The 22107-nt window shown below is 34.2% G+C and overlaps 1 pseudogene; it reads right to left on the bottom strand.

Moving 5' to 3' along the window:
* Nucleotides 1-3386: 3386 nt before the first annotated feature.
* Nucleotides 3387-6641, bottom strand: LOC149566883 (G-type lectin S-receptor-like serine/threonine-protein kinase At2g19130; annotated as a pseudogene).
* Between the last annotated feature and the right edge of the window lie 15466 nt (nt 6642-22107).

The following is a 22107-nucleotide window of genomic DNA, read 5'->3' as shown; positions in this document are numbered from 1 at the left end:
AGAAGCCTTGGCACTCCTATGGGGTTTGAGAATTGCAAGAACACATGGAATTAAAAAGTTAGCGATTGAAGGGCATTCAATGTTAATTATTGAAGTTGTTAATGGAGAAGGCTGAAGTAGCTAGTTGACCAAGGTGATAATCACCAAAATTTGTAAGTTGATGGAAGAGTTTCAAGAGATCCATGTGAATCATATTTACCATGAAGGTAATGGTGTGGCAAACAAGTTGGAAAAATTTGGTCATAGTGTCATGCAGTTCATTGAGTGGGAAGACCGTCAAAAATATTCCATCATTAACTTAGGCAATGATCACAAAGGAGTGTACTTACCACAAAGTGCATGAATCATCACAATAGGTGGCATGCCTTTAAATATCTTCATCAATAGGAAGGCATGACTCTTTATAAAGGGATCATTTGGAAAGAATGCTTAAGGATTGACCTTAATGATTATATTGTCGTGAGTTTTAATTATTTTCGTAAAAGGATGAAGGGAGTGGATTTGTCGAGATGTAAAAAACTAACAAAAGATGATGGTAAAGACTTTTTGTTAAATTTCCACTCCAACTACAGCTAGCATTGGGTGTTAATGGAAGGAAAGGGACTATTAACATGTGCTGCTAAGGGAAGCTTTTCAGTTCTTGGGAAACCTTGTGAGCTTATGATGGTTTTTTATTGCCCTTTCATTTTCATCTTCGGTGCAGTTTATTTAACTTATAGTGACTACAAAACCTACAACAAGGCCATGTCAGAAAATAATGAGGAGTTGGTGGCTGACTTGGGTGGAAGCATGGGTACTAGTGATCATATTGAACCTATAGGTGTGGAGGCTTACATTCGTAAGAGTGAAGATATGATGGTTTATCTATAGGAGGGTGGCTTATTGTCATTTATGAAAGTGATGACAACTCACGATGAGAGCATCATGATGTAGTTCTTCAATTCATGGGATAAGAAAGTGACCATCAATAGGATGGGTTTCAAAATTATGGAAGATGTTATTGCAAAGGTTGGAGGGTTCATTCTAGGAGGCAAGAACCAGTGCAAGAAGGCCATAGTGAATAAGGAATCTAGTCTACAAAAATTCTTCAAGTTTAAAGAGGAACCAATGTGAATGTGTGGTGGGTTTTTAAGGGAATACCATCCTAAACCCTAGGATATCAAATCTCCAATGCTATCATGAGATATGTTACCCTTGAGAATTGGTTTTAGGTTCTCTATTATTACCATTTCACCATTCTCAACCATTTCAGAAACCTGGATCAGATTTCCTTTCCATTTCTATTGTTTAATTCTATGGAGGATAGTATCTACAAGGTTAGGAAGAAAAAGAGGAGGGTAAACCCGTTTACCTCATCCACTAGGGTTTCATGAATAAACTATGTATCCACCATCTTTCCCAAAAACCATCACTTCTAATCAACCCGCTAGCTTCTGTCACTACTCTAGTTTCTTTGGACCCTGGCCCTAGCCCCAGCCATTAAAAAAACCAATAAAATCCCTAGTCCTAAGGATAAAATTAGCCTCATTGACTCAGATACAAACTCTAGGAAGAGCAAGTAGCATGTCCAGAGAACTAGCAAACACCTTCAATTCTAAAAATTCAAGTCTCCCCCCTAACATGATTCTAGATTTGAATATACCAAGAGTGACATTAAACCCACCAAAAGGAAGAGACTACCCTAGGACATGAATCCTACCTCTAGCCCCCTAGTCCCTCTCACAATTCTGACTCCCAAGAATCTACCTCGAGTAGAAGCAAAGGGGGGGAGGGAGGGGGGAAATCACCTACCCCATGAAAGGTACTTCCAAAGAAGGGGGAAGAAAGGGAAGCATAGCTATGGCGAAAGCCACAACAAGGCTCGTTTGGATAGGATAAGGCAATCTATGAGGGAGATTACAGATAATTAGATTGGCATCTGCCAAAACTTTGATACACTAACAAAATTCTCCACAAAAGTCATGCTTTTCATGGCCACTATCCTTTACCTCTTGCACATGAATAAGGATGTGAAAGACTTGGGCAAGGAGAGGGAGACTACTCGCTCCATTTACAGCTTTCTGGCAGAGGACTAGTTGAAGACGCTCTCGAAAAAACCTATCAAAGAGGAGGAGGCGAACATGAATAGGGATGAACTTGGGGAGAAGAAGGACGAGGATCCAAAAAAGAAGGAGGGTAGCTAGTCTTGGGTTTGTGTTTTTTTCTTTTTTGTTGTTATGATGTCATTTACTATGAATTGGATACCCTATGGGGTTTTATTTTATATGTATATGTCTCTGTCTATATGTGGGACTAAGAGCAGTAATTTGTTTATTTGTTGCTAGAATGCTTTTCTATTTTATATGTTTGTTACTAACATAACTGATCGTATTATTAGTTTTGTTCTGGATCTTACTTGTTTTTTGAATTTTAAATCTAGTATCGATTAGATGATAGAGTGGTAACCTTCTACTGACTCTTCAACACTTTTTGTACATTAGGGTCAGCCCCCCATCTTTTTGGCTACTATCAATTACTTCAAAAAATATTATATTTATATAAATTATTTTTTTAATTATATATATTCTATATAAAGAACTATTTATCTTCAAATATTTATAATAAATTTGTAATCTTAATCAATTATTGATTGAATTGTATAAAATAACATCATTACAATTCACTATTCTTAATTAAATTTTTTATGTTAAAATAGTATAACATATGGTGACTCACTATTCTCTAACTATTAATCTTTTAAACTTAAACTATTATAGCTTAGGGCAATACAACTCACTATGTGGCATATATTAATAGCTATTAAATTACAATAACAACCTTATAATTTTGTTCATAGAATATATAATGGAACATAACAAAGATTGTCTATGAAATATGCAAAGAGTTATTAGACAAAAACAATATAAAATAAGGATTAAAAATAGAACTCACATGATCATATTTAAAATTTAAAGTAGGAAAATGAATCTTATAATTAATGAGAGTGAGCTTTCAATGATTTATTTTCTTGTTGTAAGATCAAGGAAAACTAACAGGAGATGTGGAGAACATTCAACATTATAAAGCAATAGAAAAATAACTCATTATAAAACAGATTTAATCATTTATCCTAGTCACATTAAAAATTTTTGTTAATATAAAAAGAATAATTAATAAGAGTGATAAAGAATTTTATATTATTAATAGATAAAAATTACTTATATGAATCTATACTGATAAATATTACATATATTTGAACTACATATCGGTATCTGCTGAATATACTAGTCTTATATATAGCTGGTTTCTATTATTAATGGGGGCACGGATTTCCAAACTAATCAAACATTGTCTGTCCACATCTCTAAGAATGGAGTTATTTGATAGTTTAGAACTCCACATAATAATCAGCAGCTGGCCCACTGAATGGCCTTTGTGTACGGCAAAAGAATGCAGTGGAGCCAAGCGCAAGGTGAGTCTCTGTAGATGCCCTGACATGGTGAAATACAATTGGAAGAAACTTATATAGCGATACGAAAGATGATAGAAAAATGATTCAGAATGATGAAAGGTTTTGGGTTGGGTTGTTCGTCTTTACCGAGAGATGCGCAATCTTCAATGAATGAGTAAGACGCATATTTAAAAATCCAAGAACCCATCTGGAAATTCAAGAACTCAAAAATACTATACATTTAGCTCAAATCCTTTTCACAGAATCGATACTTGAACATCAATAAATATTAGTGTGCATAATTAAAATCGGAATAACCCATTAGCTTTCACCATAAATTTTTGATCATTTATCTATCCAAAAGCCATATGGTTAGCTGTACTATCTTGCCATGTACTATCTTCCCAGATACTAGATATTTCATTTAGGTTTAACTTTTAAATACTCTAAGACAGCAAACTTTAGCATCAGCAAACACATTACGAACAAAAACTTTGTTGTATTCACACAAGAAGAAAAACTCGGGTCTTCTTCCACAATCGTCAAAAACAAATTCACAATATAAAAATAGAGTTGTATTAAACACTTTATACGTGCAACATTGGCTGGACAACCTGCATTTTTCAGTGTACATTAACTACTGACTGTCACTTAAATCACTTTCCATGCGTCCGACAATGCCAGAAAATCAGAACAATCCAACCATAATCCCAAGGAATAAGCCTATCGCTTAATTAGAAGGATATAGCCTACATTAATTTAGATATACACGATATACATAACCAAGATTTAAGCATTACTTATCTTAGAATGTATTATCCCCCTTATAACTACTATCATTGTCATAATTATTTTATGTTGTACCTACTTGTGTCACTTCCGTGTGTTGGGCTAAGCATGGAGCTTGGAATCTTTGGAGTTTGAGGTTCCATCTTTCCTTCCAGCATCTGCACTACTTGCCTCATGTTTGGCCTTAATTCCTCGTCCTCTTGAATGCATAAAACCGCTGCAACACATGCTCTTCTTACATCTTCCACGTTTGCCTCCTCTGCGATACCCTCCTCCACAATATTTATCATGTTCCCTTGTGAATTTGAGTTCTAGCCCAAGAGGGAAAATAAGACTTACTTGAATCTTGCACATTTATGTCCAGATTTCTTCGCCCAGAAATCATTTCCAAAAGGGTCATTCCAAAACTGTAGACGTCAACTTTAGGAGTAATGGGAAGACCGAAAATCCACTCTGGAGCCAAGTATCCTCTTGTTCCTCTTGTAGTTGTCAGCACACGGCTAAAATCTCTATCCATCAGCTTCGCCAACCCAAAGTCAGCCAATTTTGGTGACATATTGCTATCCAGCAGAATGTTTTCAGGCTTAACATCACAGTGAATGATGCAATCTCTGCATTCCTCATGGAGATAGAGTAACCCTCTTGCAGTGCCTAGTGCAATCTGTAATCGGGTCTTCCAATTGAGAACTTGTTTATTTTTGGATTTACTTGTAAACAAGAAAGAATTGAGAGAGCCGTTGGGCAAGTAGTCATAAATCAGCAAACGTTTCGATCCTTCTACACAAAACCCTCGTAACCTGACCAAATTGACATGTTGTATGTTTCCAAGGGATCTGATTTCTGCACGGAATCGCTTGTCATCTTGTCTCGAACCCTTCATTTTTTCCACGGCAACGACTGTACCGTCTGGTAGAGATCCTTTGAACACTGACCCAAATCCTCCACTCCCTAACTCAGACCGGAAATTCCTTGTTGCAGTTTTCAACTCTTTGTAGGTAAACATTCTCAGAAAAGGGTCTGTGGAAGTTGTACGCCTGTCCATTGATAGTAGCTGGTGCCTCCGCCAAAGTAAAATTGAAGAGATAACCAGAGCAACTGTGAGTGCACCAACGATACCAATCGCAGCGCCCACAATACTTGTGCTTTTGCGTTTATTTAAAAGTGTAGAGGCACCTACTCTAATCAAGACTTTCGAATCGTTATTTGATGGATTAGAGTTGCGCATGCTTAGCAAATCTCCAAACCATATTTTGCAGTGCCCTGAAGACCGATTGAATGAAAACGCGCTGCATGAGTAATCGCTTTGGCAGGTTTTCTGGCAATCTTTCTTTGTTGATATTGCAGGGTGCGAGGATGAGAAATCATCAGGCAAAGTGACACCAAGGAGGTCGATGAATCCATCTGTACTATCATTTATGCCATCGCATCTTAATGCAGTCTTCCGAACACAGCCAGTTGATGCCCAGTCTTCCGAGAGCCATGCTTGATTGTCTCTTGGTTTGAAGCCTTCCGCGCAGCTGCACAGCTCAAGATTTCTGGAGTCACAGATTCCGTAAGCACCACATGTCCCATATACGTCGCATCGATCGCTTGGCCCGGACCACGCCGTGTTCCAGTTATTGCCATCGAATACTTGGTCCCCGATTTCTCCGAACCGAGTCAGGACTAAACGTACGAGTGCATTGAAGGGAGGAAACAACACATAAGTGTAAAACAAACCAGTGCTATTCTTTTCAAATCTGTTACTCATGTGGTATCCGAGACCGAATGTTGAAAATCAGCTGAAAGATCTGCCGCCCCAAATTCCGGTCTGCCAATACTGTACGGAATTGTTCCATGAGAGTACGAATTGTTCGGCCCCAGATGGATCCATGCCACAGGAAAAATGGCCAGGAGCAGCATCCGTTGAGCTTTTCCATGAAGATACATTATGACGATGTCCACCGTATACCAGCCCTGGCAACATGGTATCCGTTGGATTCTGGAAACTCTGCCAAACAGTTTCAGATTTATTGCCTGCTGTACTGGTCAGCATTACAAAATTACCAGAATCTAAAAGTACAGCCCGTGATGCCTTGGTTGCTATGTTGACTGACCAAATAGATGCGCCCTCTGCATCTAACAGTACCAGATTGCCTTCTCTTGATAGCTTTAAAACGCTAGACCTGTTCCTGACGGGAGTCTCCCTGTTGGCCACCCAAACAACCGTCTTCTCTGGTATTTGGGAATACCAGATGCCAATATACCAGTTGCTTCCGTTGGGGCCGAAGAATCCCAACTCAAATGTGCCGTTCTTTGAAATTATTGTGTGATTTCCATCAACCGAGTCACCCAACAAAACAGTATCTCCAGCCTCGCCATAACTCTTGAATTTAAAAAACCCAATAATACCACAAAGAAGGCCTAGGAATAATTTTCCCATTTTCAAAAATCCCTCTACCGCAAATATCTTTCCAAAAGAACCTCTGGGACAGAAAGCCCTCTGATTAATGCACGGTTTCAATTCAAAGAGGCAATTAAAAGGCTTAGCTGTGTTTAACAAAATAGATGGTCAAAAGCCTACCTTTCATTCCTTGCGTTTCAAAGGGTTCAGAGATGCAGTCTGTGAAAAATCAAACTATTGCAGTCACTGATTATTAATCTCTTATCACAAATAATTATTAAACTGCTGAAAACAAATTCTCAGCTAATATCGAAAAATAACACAACTGCAACTTCACTTATAAAATACGGAAAGAAATGCGCAACACAATGGACACAACATTTTCGGACAAATTGTCCCTGGAAAAACCCCTAAAGAAAAACTAGTTCTACAGATGAGAAATTATATTAAACTTCAGCAAATCAAGAGATACAAAATTCCTTGCCTCACACTGGCAGAACTTCGACAACCTCCTATTTTCTCCCGCTGATATTCCTTACTGCTATCCCTGCGCTAACACTGTGCCCTTGCTAACACTGCAAGACTGTTTTCTAACATTGCAAACGTTTCTCCCAAAGCTTCTTACTGTGCCCTTGCTAACACTGCAAGATTGTTTGCTAACATTGCAAACTACTTCTCCAAAGCTTCTTCCTGTGCCCTTGCTAACACTGCAAGACTGTTTGCTAACACTGCAAACTGCTTCACCAAAGCTTCACACTGTGCCCTTGCTAACACTGCAAGATTGTTTGCTAACACTGCAAACTGCTTCACCAAAGCTTCTCACTATGCCCTTGCTAACACTGCAAGACTGTTTGCTAACACTGCAAACTGCTTCACCAAAGCTTCACACTGTGCCCTTGCTAACACTGCAAGACTGTTTGCTAACACTGCAAACTGCTTCACCAAAGCTTCTTCCTGTGCCCTTGCTAACACTGCAAGACTGTTTGCTAACACTGCAAACTGCTTCTCCAAAGCTTCTCACTGTGCCCTTCCTAACACTGCAAGACTATTTGCTAACACTGCAAACTGCTTCACCAAAGCTTCCCACTGTGCCCTTGCTAACACTACAAGACTATTTGCTAACACTACAAACTGCTTCACCAAAGCTTCTCACTATGCCCTTGCTAACACTGCAAGACTGCTTAACTAAAGCTTCTTCTCCGAATGACCCAATGACCCCTTTCTATACTACTCCTGTTGGTAAACCAACGACCGAGATTAAATCTAATCAACGACTGAGATTAAGACAACTCGACAGCCAATAATAGAATTGGTTGCAAAGTGTCCAAAAGGAATCACTAAAATTAGTAAATAATAACCATTTACTAATTTTTGGCAAGTGGACAAACAGCTGTCCAAACCACCCATAAATACAACCGCTATTCATAGATAAGGACGAACAGCTGTCCAAGCTACCCATAAATAGTGCTACTATTTTCTGGTCAGAAATAATAGTTGTCCAACTAACAATAATTAACACTCCCTCTTAGCGAGGAAGCTGTTCTGCATGACACCCATCTTATCTCTGAAGAAGATAAATTTGGCCTTTCTCAAAGCCTTCGTCAGAATGTTTGCTACCTGCTCATCTGTAGGTATGTATTGTAGTCGAACAACTTTCTTCAATCTGCACACGTGGGTCTCTTTGCTGTGTGCTACAAAGCCTTCTGGTTGTTCTATGTATACCTCCTCCTTCAACTCACCATTGAGGAATGTTGTCTTGACATCCATTTGATGGATCTTCCATCCCATCTGTGCTGCAAGTGAGATTACAGCTCGTATAGAAGTATACCTGGCAACTGGAGCAAATGTCTCCTCATAGTCTATTCCCTCCTTTTGAGAGAACCCCTTTGCCACAAACCTAGCCTTGTATTTCTCGATGCTACCATCTGCACCGTGCTTTATCTTATAGATCTAGTGTGATCCAACTACAGCCCTATCTGTTGGTCTAGGTACTACCTCCCACACATCATTCTGCATTATTGAAGAATATTCCTCAACCATAGCATCTCGCCATACCTGATGTTCTGCAGCTTCCTGATAGCTAGAAGGCTCACTATCTACCAACTGACTAACTAATGCCACATAGTTATTGAACTTGGCTGGTTGTCTTCACTGTCTAGTACTCTTCCTAGGAGCTCCCACAAACTCCTGAGTATCCCTTTGTGTATCTGGAACCACATGGTTCCTGCTGCCAATTGTAGAGGATGAAATGTCAACCTCTAAGTCTTCCAGATGCATTTCCTATTGCACCTATTGCTCCATACTCTGTGAATCTTCACTAACTGAGTCTACACTCATACTGGTAACTATACTTGAGCTTTGATGCGCTTGACTTGGTCTTGGAGCTTCTGTTGGCTGCTCACTCTGATCATCTGCTGGCAAATCTCTGGATCTCTTGAATGCCTTGTCCTCCATGAACTTGACATCCCGTCTGATAATAACTCTTTTAGTCCCCGGAATGAAAATCATGTATGCCTTTGAGGTCTCACTATACCCAACAAAGTACCCCCTCTCTGCAGTTTGATCTAACTTTGTACGTGTATCTCCAGGAATATGACAATATGCCAAACTCCCGAATATCCTGAAGTGACTAACATCTGGCTTCTTCCCTGTGAAAGCCTCCTCTGGTGTCATCTTCCCTAGCACCTTGTGTGGAACTCTATTCTGAATGTAGACTATTGTATTACACGCCTCTGCCCATAAGTAACGGGGCATGTCCTGGTCATGTAGCATAGCTCTTGCTGCCTCCGATATAGAACGGTTCTTCCTCTCAGCAACTCCATTCTGCTGTGGATTGTAAGGAACAGTCCATTCTCTCTTGATTCCTTCTCTGGTGCAGAACTCCTCGAAGACATTTCCTTTGTACTCGCCTCCATTGTCTGACCGAAGAACCTTTATCTTCTTTCCTGTCGAGTTCTCCACAAGAGCCTTCAACTCTTGGAATCGACTGAAAACCTCATCTTTAGTCTTCAAGAAGTATATCCAAGTCTTTCTAGAGAAGTCATCAATAAAAGTAACATAGTACTCATATCCTCTGAGAGATTTCGTTGACATTGGTCCACAAACATCTGAATGTACTAGATCAAGAACACCCTTAGATTTGGTGTCACTCCTTGAAAAAGATGCTTTCACAAATTTCTCCAACACAAATCCCTTACATACATCGTCATGCTCTGTGCTCACCTCTGGAACACCTGTCACGGTCTCACGAAGCAATCTAAGTGCTCCATGATGAATATGGCCCAACCTCCTATGCCATAGCTCTCCAAGATCTCTAAGATTATTGTTGCTCATAAGTGCCTTAGGAGTATCAAACTGCAATCTATAAAGGCGACCACTCCTAACTCCAATAGTTATGGGTGATTTCCAATCCTTGTGCTTAATCAACACATGTGTCCCTCTAAAGAGTACATTATACCCCCTATCCTGAAGTACAGATACAGAAATCAAATTCATACCTAAGCCCGACACATATAACACATCATGAAGAGGAATTATCTTTCCATTCTCCCTCTGAAACTGAACAGTCCCTTTCCTAACAGGGTTGAGTTTGGACAACTTTCCCATAGAAATCTGGATGTTGGTGTCCTCCTCCTTGTAAATGGAGAAGTACTCTCTAACTCCTGTCATATGAAATGACGCCCCACTATCTATATACCAAACACACTGTGAGGTTGAGCTAACCATACAAGCTATGAGTGCAAATTCATCTTCCATTCTGCTGGAGAGTTCTTCTGCACTTGCTGAAGCTGCCACCTGCTTCTTACCCTTTTTCCTCTCTGGGCAATCACTGACATAGTGGCCAAACTCGTGACATCCAAAGCACTTGACCTTAGAAAGGTCCTTCTTCTTCTTTTCACTTTGTGAATTTGATCCTTTGCTAGATCCCTTCTTTGCTTTCCCTTTACCCGCTAGGGCAACGTTCTCTTGTACCACCTCATTTTTTTGACTCTTATTGGCCCCATTGACAAGACTTAGTCTAAACTCCTCCTGAGTGAAATCAGTCCATAATCGATCCCAACTCGGTAAAGTATCTCGTCCACTGACAACTTGAACAAAGACACTCCATTGTTTAGTAAACCCATTTAGGGCTATTCTCACTAGCTCATCATCACTAGGGCTATCTCCAATAGCTGCTAACTCATCCTTGACAAGTCTGAGCCTGGTGAGGTAACTTGTGACATCTTCTCCCTGATTCATCCGGGTATTCTTTAGCTCCTCTCTGAGAATCAACTTCTTGTTAGTGGTAGCATTCTGGTACAGATTTAGAATGGCGTCCCACATCTTCTTTGCTGTATCTAGCTCTGAGATATGTGAAACAATATGATCCTTGACACCATCAAGGATAATCCTCCTCGCTTTTGCATCGTCCTTCCTATATCCTGCAAGCTATCTTGCATCCGTTGGTACAGGTACACCACTAGTAGCATAATCCTTGATACCATTCTTTTCCAACAATAAAAAAATTTTGGCCTTCCAGACACCAAAATTTGAGGCACCATCCAATCTATCCTGATCTCTCAAACTAGCTGAAGCCATCTCAAGGGTTTAAAGCAATAATAAATCTAAAGAGATCAAAATTTCTTTCCTAGGGCAAAACTCTTCTACCCTTAACAATGCTCTGATACCATGTGAAAAATCAAACTATTGCAGTCACTGATTATTAATCTCCTATCACAAATGATTATTAAACTGCTGAAAACAAATTCTTAGCTAATATCAAAAAATAACACAACTGCAACTTCACTTATAAAATATGGAAAGAAATGCGCAACACAATGGACACAATATTTTCGGACAAATTGTCCCTGGAAAAACCCCTAAGGGAAAACCAGTTCTACGGATGAGAAATTATATTAAACTTCAACAAATCAAGAGATACAAAATTCCTTGCCTCACACTGGCAGAACTCTAACAACCTCCTAATTTCTCCCGCTGATATTCCTCACTGCTATCCCTGCGCTAACACTGCGCCCTTGCTAACACTGCAAGACTATTTGCTAACACTGTAAACATTTCTCCCAAAGCTTCTTACTGTGCCCTTGCTAACATTGCAAGATTGTTTGCTAACATTGCAAACTACTTCTCCAAAGCTTCTTCCTGTGCCCTTGCTAACATTGCAAGACTGTTTGCTAACACTGCAAACTGCTTCACCAAAGCTTCACACTGTGCCCTTGCTAAAACTGCAAGACTGTTTGCTAACACTGCAAACTGCTTCACCAAAGCTTCTCACTATGCCCTTGCTAACACTACAAGACTATTTGCTAACACTGCAAATTGCTTCACCAAAGCTTCACACTGTGCCCTTGCTAACACTGCAAGACTGTTTGCTAACACTGCAAACTGCTTCACCAAAGCTTCTTCCTGTGCCCTTGCTAACACTGCAAGACTGTTTGCTAACACTGCAAACTGCTTCTCCAAAGCTTCTCACTGTGCCCTTGCTAACACTGCAAGACTGTTTGCTAACACTGCAAACTGCTTCACCAAAGCTTCCCATTGTGCCCTTGCTAACACTGCAAGACTGCTTCACCAAAGCTTCTTCTCCAAATGACCCAATGACCCCTTTCTATACTACTTCTGTTGGTAAACCAATGACCAAGATTAAATCTAATCAACGGCTGAGATTAAGACAACTCGACAGCCAATAATAGAATTGGTTGCAAAGTGTCCAAAAGGAATCACTAAAATTAGTAAATAATAACCATTTACTAATTTTTGGCAAGTGGACAAATAGCTGTCCAAACCACCCATAAATACAACCGCTATTCATAGATAAGGACGAACAACTGTCCAAGCTACCCATAAATAGTGCTGCTATTTCCGGGTCAGAAATAACAGTTGTCCAACTAACAATAATTAACACAGTCAATGTCAGACAAGCTCATGAATTTGACGCACTTGCAATAAACAGTCCCAGTCCTATTTCTGGGGGGAGTTTCCTCGGTTATTATCAAAACTGCAAGAAAAAGAGCTCAACATATTCTGCCGTTTTCCATTGATAAGTTGTTAGCAACAAAGAGAACCACTTAGGTTAAGAAGAAACGACTCTCTGAATTCTATGCATGCATAGAATTTTTGGTTCAACAGATTCGATGGGGGAATCAACCACTATGGATAGTGTCAATATATGTGGGAAGAACATATTTGGTCCCATTTTCCATCACAAAGTCGTTAGCATCAAAGAGAAATTGCTGAGGTGAAAAAGAAACGTCGCTCTGAATTCTATGCATGCGTAGAATTTTTGTTGCTCAGATTTGATGGCTGTAATTAATCACGGGATCAAATCAACCACTTTATATAATGTCAATTTCTCGGGAATTAAGTCTCGCCATTTTGCTGTAACACCGAGAGCGTCTCCAAAGTAAATGTTCCCAATCTGTTTACTGACAACTCAACTAGACATGGTTGAGGACCTTATTGCCAAGGAGTAGGTTAATATGATAGCATCTTCAATAGTTTACCATTGATTAGTTGGTCTTACTCAAATTATAGGCCGACAAGTGTATATCATATATTCAAATCAGAAAGTCAAGGGAGTATATAATTATTTATCCTATGATACTAATAAAGATAAGGGTTGTGATTTATTTTTCTTTATTCTAAGATCTTATTCAAATATAGTTAAATTTGGTTGGAAGTCTTATAGTCTAATCTCAAAGGTATGACAATAATTAATTATTTTCTTTTTTGTGATACTTGTCATCTTGAAAGAGTTGTACTTTTGTATGATTGTAAATCATTAAAGAAGATCATAAAATTAAGGGATTGGGTGGGTAATTATTTTCTATTCTATTACACCGACATAATGAAAAGTAAAGACTGAAATCCATTATCTTTAACTCCTTTGTTTTGCTCCAAATTGTAGCCAAATAAGATTGTGGCTAAATAGTCAAATTACAAAAGCCAAGGAAGTGAGTAATTAAAATCTTATGGCCACTTGTCTTGATGTTAATATAAATAAGCCTTGTTAGATGATGTTAAATAATATGTGGACTTTGAAGCTAAAAAAAAACTCTTCTATAAAGTTAAGATCATACTATTAGAGATTTTCTTTTAAAAAAATTGTGATATTTTTACATAAGATATATTATCAAATGTTATGATCATGATGACCTTTAATGGCAGAATAGGTGACATAGGTGGAGCATGTTGACGTGAATGAGAGAGTGGTCCACCAATTTTATCATCAGCTGGTGAACTTGAGTATGACATTTGGCACCAAGCATTGGATAGTGAATGTAGAGCTCAACAATATGATCACTGGCAAGCACGCTAGCTAGCAATGTCAACGCCAAGGATCTTGGAGGTAGGTCAATCTATGCACAAATCAATTCAATTCTAATGCATTGACATTGTTGGGTTTGTACAATGACTCTGAGTGTAGAGGGAAGGAAGGGCATGTTGAAATTGGCAGAGAGGATGGGATAAGCTTCTATGGAGGCATGAGTGCATCAAGTGTTCACATATAGACCAGTCTCTCTAGAAGTGATGCTCAGGACATGTGATTTATAATAAAAAAGAGTATATATATAGTTCTCTTCCAAAGTAAAAACGGAGTATTAAATGCATAACATTCAAAATATAGTTCAATGACAAAAATTTTGAAAATAATTTTTATTTGGAAAATTTTCATAAGGTAGTCAAACAATTTTTTTATAATAAAGACTTATACAAAAATGTTGGTAATACATATCAAACTTTGTCAGTTGATCTTGATAAACATGTACAACTTCTTTGGATGCTATCATCACCCTATATGAGCATGCCTCTAGGAATAAATTGGAAAGGTTACAAGTCGATGAAATCTAAAGAACTGATTTAGTCTTCAAGCAACTTGGTTGTGTCTATCATGTATCAAGTTCATCCTTATATTATTTATGTTAGATAAATTAAGAATACAAGTTAATTGGGAAACAAAAAAATATTTATTTTGTTAATTGTAATGCCCACATAAATTATATGAGGCATTTTGAGAACTTTTTTCTTTTTATTTTCCTCTTCTTGTACTTCCTTTTGAATTAGCATAACATCACTAATATAATTAGGTGTTAAAAATACTTGTGTTATGCTCTTCTAGTTCTCATGTCGATCGATGGGCTGAGGGAATACAAGACTAAAATACAAGATCTATAGAGCCAATACTTTCCAAGAGTATTCAACTATGATTTTGAATCCAGAACAATTTTAGTAGCACAATAGTACTCTTAGAAGAATGCTCTCTATCTCATAATTCTCTACAACAATGTCTTGCACTTATAGAGTTTTTGTACAAGAGTAGACAATTTCTAAAGTGTGTGCATTCAATGCATTGATAAATTATTTTAGAAACTTCCTTTATGCATATTTTTTTCCTTAAGAAAAAAGAAAAGCAAATAAATTACCAAAAACATTAAACTTTATGTTTTCTTCTCCAAGTCCATCCTTGTGGAAGATTATGCCCATATTTAACATATTTCTAAAAAATAAAAATAAATAGCAAATCTTGATAAAGTTGAGTCACCTTATCCCAAAAATCTCCAACTTGATGAAGACCTTAAAGGAGTTACTATATTATAGTATAGGCCCCAAGGTCCATAGAACCAACACACCATCTAAACTTCTTAGTGTTAACTAGGTTTGTCAATGCATCTACAACATTCTCCAGCATGACAACCTTTTCCAACTTCAGCTTTCCATCTTCCACCATATTACAAACAAAATGATATTGTAAATCAATGTGTTTTTTCCTAGCATGGAAAGTAGAATTCATTTCTAAACAAATAGGCCTCTAGCTATCATAACAGATAATAACTTGTCCTACATCAAAACCAATATCAGAACACAATCACTTAAGCCAAATGGCTTCTTTAAAATCATGGATAGTTTTCATGTACTCTACTTCTATAGTGGAAAAGAAGCTATAACCTACCACTTGCTCATCCAACTAATTGCACAACCAATCATCATGAAAAATATCAATCGGTGGATCTTTTGCTATCAATGTCATCGACCCAATTTGAATCCATATATGCACAAATGCAAATAGAATATTAAGATACATGAGATTTAGCATGAAATCACAAGAAATTCTTACATTTGCCTCTCAAATATTTGAACACTCTCTTAACTACATCCTAATGCACCCTTCTAGGATTAGCCATATAGTGATTAAGCACTCCCACTACTTGGGAAATGTCTAGTCTCATATATACCATAGCATACATCATGCTACTAGCAACACTTGCATAAGGTACTTGATAAATGTCCTCCATCTTTGTATGGTATTTTGTACAATCCTCCTTAGATAGCTTTGTTCCATGTAACATTGGAACAACTAACTGCCTATAAGCTATCATGCCGAATTTCTCTAACATAGACTAAACATACTTCCCCTGGCTCATCCAAAACTTTCTACTGGCTCTATCTCTAATGATCTCAATTACAAGAATATATCTAGCTACACCTAGATATTTTGTTTCAAACTATGTTGGTAGCTGCAACTGCAGATTTGAAATCATTGTTTTATGATTCCCAATAAACAACATATCATCAATATACAAGACTATGAAAAGAATGTGACCATTTTTCAGATTTATAGTAAACACATGATAAGGGTTAGATCTTAGAAATCCAAAGGACAACACATAGGTTTCAAATTTTTGATACCACATTCTAGGAGACTACATCAAACCATATAAAGGTTTCTTCAACTTACAAACAATATTTTCTTTACCTTTTTTAATGAAGGGCTCTAGTTGTGACATATAAATTTCATCCTTCAAATCATTTTCCTCCACCTATATCAGTCCTCAAACATTGTATTTTTTTTTATCAAATCTCTTTGCCATTATCAATCCTCAAACACATTATTGTCTATTGTAAGAAAAATATTATTTTGTTGATATTTTATGGTGCCTACTCTACATAAATATGAAATTAAAGTTATTAATAGTAATTTACAATGTTGTTTACATATTCAAAATATCAATTAAATTGAATTAGCAAAAATATATAATAGAAAATAGATGTCAATGTAGGAAATATGAGATCTATAAGAAATCAAAATAGAAACCTACCAAAACATTAAAATTGAGATTGAGTAAATAAAATATTATTTCTGAAAATTGTATATATATATATATATATATTCAATAGCTCATCAAAAAACCAATCTAAAAATCTAAAAACTAAGGAGTTCTTACCTCATTTTTGGAGAAATACAAAAGCCTATCAACTTAATTTTGTGTGTGCAATGATGAGCCAATAGGAAGATTAATTTTTTAATAAAGTATAATAATTTGCACAGAAGATTATACAAATGCAACATTAGAATTGAAAAGTACGAAAAGTAAAAAATATTTATTTTAAAATCTACTAAAGGGAACTTTAGATTATATTTTTAGAGCTAAAAAAATCTATTGAAGAATAAGTTAGTTTTTAGATTTGAAAGTTTTCAAAAGAACTTTTTAGACAATTATCTCCAAGATTTGTAATATATAAATAATAAATTTATTTAAACTTACAAAATATGCTACAAAATGAATCATCCCTTTTTAGAAACAATTGAGTGTTGATTTAGACATCTTGAAAACTAAGAATGATTTTGCAAATAAATTAGTATTATTTATCTTCAAATAGAAATTTTATAAGAAAAGAAAAAATTTTAAACCATAATGTTAAGGAAACATCAAATAATCTTTTTTTTTTAAATTAATTTTACACATGTACATGTAATATAACACATTTTACCCTTTAAATTAATGAAGTAAAATGTTTAAACAACCATTTAGTTAACTCTTGTATTGTTAATGGTAATTGATAATTTGATAGTAATATTGATTTTATTAAGAAAAGCCATAACCAAATATAAAGATATAAAGACAAGAAATGAAAATCAATATCCAATCAATTCTACTTTTTTTTCCTTCTTTTTAATTTTTAATTTACTTTTTGTCATGTCCTAAATTTAGGACAAAACACAACTACAATTTTTTTCTTTAATTTATTAATTAATTAATTTATCATTAAATACTATTTTATTATTATTAATTTGATAATAATAGTTATGACTAGGTCATCTAACTACTAAGATAACAAATGACAAGTTTATAATTCTCAACTCTTGAGGTTGCACCATTTGGTCCCAAGCATTTAGGGTTTAATGTTCAATACTACCCTATCAATCAAGGTTATATTAATTAGGTTAAGTTAAGGTACACGAGGAAGGTTCTTTCTTACTTCTAGGGTAGACATACAAATGTATTCAATAACATTACATCACTTATCCATCATTGAATATATGTATTATCCATACTAACCTTAATTATGATTTCAATTTTCCTATGTTTCTCGATCTAAAATTTATAGAGAATGTAATTAAGAGCAACCTATCCATACTATCTAAGCTAATAATCTCCACAGAACAATACTTCCTACATTTACAAATCAATTATATCCTATTGACTAAGGCTATCTAACATTTAATTTTTTCCCAAAAACCTAACTATCTATCCTAATCCTATCAACTTACTAACAATCTTCAATATGCTGAAAGTAAAGCTAATTAAGGTGAATCAATTATATGGTAAACAACCTATGATAAATATTCCACATTTAACACCTATAATAAATTTCAAAATGTTCTATATACCATGAAAGCATTAACTAGAAGTTAAGAAGAGAAATAATTATATAAAAAAGAAATATTATATGTATATATATATATAACACAACATATACTAATCCTAAATTACACTAACTTGTAAATCTAGCCCAATCTGGAATACAATTTTCAACCCTACTCAATGAACATATTTGATTCTAAATTTAATAGCCTACCTCTTTAAACTTCTTAACTACTCTACACCCATTTTCCTTCTACCCACTTCCTCACATTATCTCCCTACTTTATGCTAACCAAGCCTAATAATCTACTAGCCTACACCCCTTTTTTCCCATCCCCAACTCCATGCGCTTTTCTAAGGCACGTGTGGGGATTGAATTAAAGAGCCGACTCAACTTTCGGGATGCCTTTGAAGGCACTTGTGGAGGTGACACATTTGGGGAGGTGGGAGTCTTTTACCTTCTATTAATTTTTTTTTTGAACTCTAGTTTTACATTCTAATTCTAATTTTACTTTCTAAATCTAATTTTGTAAATGAATATTATTAAAAAATCTGAGATATTATATGCAAACAATATTTAAAATAGAAATGTAAAAAATGTAATAATCAATTATAAATGAGTTCAATATGCTTTATAATTAATTTAGTAATATTTAGATTACATTAAAATTAGAAATATTTTTATAAAGATATACTATTTAAAAGTGTTAATTGTTAAGAACTTAATTACTTTATAACTTTTAAACTCAAAATCCAACTTCTTAATATAACTAAATAAATTTAAAGAAATTAGGAAATGTAGATGTAATTTTATAACAGAAAAAATAAAATAATATAGTATCTTTTGGACACTTTGTTTAATAACTATAAATTCCTATCTTATAACTCATGCTATATTAAATATAACTTGAGGTAACTCAATTTATATGTTTTTAATACAAATGTAAAAAATCAACCATCTTATCTAAATTTGAAATTACATGCTTCCAATTAAAATTTCTATATGAATCAAACCAATGGATTTCAAGAAAACACATCTAAAAAAACCACATTTTTTATAGAGCAGATAATTAAATAACCAAAATCTAATAAATTCTTTGACTCAACAATTTAAGGAAATTAAGAAACAACAAGAACACAACAAGATCAAAAAAAATGAAAATAGAGCAATCAATAAGGAGGAAGAAGAATTGAGAAACTAAAATAAAATCTCTATATTTACAAAATTTGTAACAAATATCTTAGCACAAGGGGTAAAAGCACAAGCCTGTGTCACCCTTTTACAAAGGAAAAGGCTAACAAAAGTATAACTATTCACCTTCAATGACATAAAACTGGTATTATTATTTAGAATTTGAAAATGAAGTAAACTAATGAAATGTGTGGAAATGGATGAAGTTTAGGATTATAATTTTTAATAATCAGTTGGAATAAGAAATTATATATTTTCCTATTTTTCGAAGATAACTTTTAGTTGCTAACTTTTTTTGCAAATTCGGGGTCTAGTTCCCACCACAAAACTACATGGAAATAAACTTATTTCCATATAATCTTAGATTACATTATAGATAACATATGTAGCTAGAACAATCAAATATAAAAATTAGCTTTAGAACTATATTTTATTTTTAATAATGATTCAAATTTCAATTTCTTCAAATCGATAGTTTTCATCTCCCACCAAATTTTTCAAAATAAATCGATTCCAACCAAAAGAAAAATCATAGATTCTAGAAGAGGACTCTCTCCTCTAGAACATCATATAATTTTAATTTTTTAAAATATAATTTAGTATTTTTTCTTTCTCAAAATTGACATCTTCTCAAGTATTAAAATATGTAATTGTACAATTTTTTAATTATAATATACTATATCTAAGTAAAAAACTCTGAACTCTATGTGAGAATATTCTTTAGTTTGAGCTCTAAAAAATGGTGTTTATATGTTATTAAAAAATATCATAACAAATAGTAAGAGTTATTGAAATGTCAGTTTTTTGAAATAGTTGTATTTCTTTAGTAATTGGATACTAAATAATATAAAACATGCATTTAATAGATATTTCCATTTGGAAAAGTGTGAGAGCATATACAACTTAAAGCTAGAATAAATTTATCAAGATGATATGTTTGATCAAAATTGTGTTTTAGATAGAAATACACAAATTTAGTCATTCTAATAAGTTAGCCTGAAAGGTGACACAACTTTGTACTTTTACCCCAAGATGATAATTACAACTTCATGACATCAAGAATGACCACAATTTAACCAAGGACCAACCATCAACATTTTTAGAGTATGCAAATTTACAAACAACTTTCAAAAGTGATCTACCCAATATGATCTTCTTTATTCATTCAGTTTATGGCTTTGATATGCAACCACACATCAGCTAGAAGAAGAAAACAATGAAAAATAAAGAAACAAATCTCTTAGAAGAACTCCTATTTATTCTTTATTGCTTGATGCTTGATCTATCTTCTTGGAAACTCTTAAAAATCCTATACATTTTATCAAAATGATAATATGATGAATGTGATCAATATGTTTCAATATATATATATATATATATATATATATATATATATATATATATACATATATATATATATATATATATATATATATATATATATATATATATATATATATATATACATATATATGTATATATATATATGTATATATATGTATATATATATATATATATATGTATATATATATATATATACATATATATACATATATATATATACATATATATGTATATATATGTATATATATATATATATATATATATGTATATGTATATGTATATGTATATGCATATGTATATGTATATACATATACATATACATATATATATGTATATGTATATATATATATACATATACATATATATATGTATATGTATATATATATAATATATATATATATGTATATGTATATGTATATATATATATATATATATATATGTATATTATATATATACATATACATATATATATGTATATGTATATGTATATATATATATATATACATATACATATATATATGTATATGTATATATACACATATACATATATATATGTATATATATATATATATATACATATATATATGTATATGTATATATATATATATACATATATATATATATATGTATATGTATATATATATATATATATATATATATAAAGGTTATTATATTTTATTTAAAATCTTAACTTTTCACTAATTCTCAATGAGATGAAAAACTTAAACTCAAAGAAACATTGAAAAGAAAAATAACTTACTATTTCAACATCAATTTTTGCTAATTTTCATGATAGTTTTTCTAACTACTAGTGGCAGTTGTTCAATTCCACTATTGAAGATAGGTGGATATGGAGATATATGAACAATGGTTCATTCTCTACTAGAACTGATTACTTGTCCCAAATAGAGATTGAAAAAGGGACCCCAAATGAAACCTCATATGGAATCCTAAGCTCTCCCTAATATTAATTTCTTCTAGTAGGTTGTTATCCATAACAAATTTTTTACCTCAATAATCTTTCTAAACGTGGGTTTTGCCTAACTAATAGATGCATTCTATGTTAAAAGGAAAAAGGAACTATAGACCACTTTCTTAGCGATGTTTAGTGAATTTTTCAATGATCTATGGAGTCTCATGTTTCAATCTCTCCAATATATTTGGGTTATGCCTAAAATAGTTAAAGACTTGCTCATCACTTGGAATTACTCTAATCTTTCTCTCCTTTTTTTAAATATTTGGCAACAAACTATCCCTACTATATCTTGGAACCTATTAAAAGAAAGAAATAATATAACCTTTAGGGAGAAAAGAAAATCTTCTCTAG

This window comes from Cupressus sempervirens, chromosome 3 (genome assembly GCF_028749045.1).
Source record: "Cupressus sempervirens isolate cs-2001-9-10 chromosome 3, ASM2874904v1, whole genome shotgun sequence".
NCBI lineage: Eukaryota > Viridiplantae > Streptophyta > Pinopsida > Cupressales > Cupressaceae > Cupressus > Cupressus sempervirens.
Note: the sequence above shows the minus strand (reverse complement) of the source record. Positions and strands in the feature narration are given on the sequence as shown.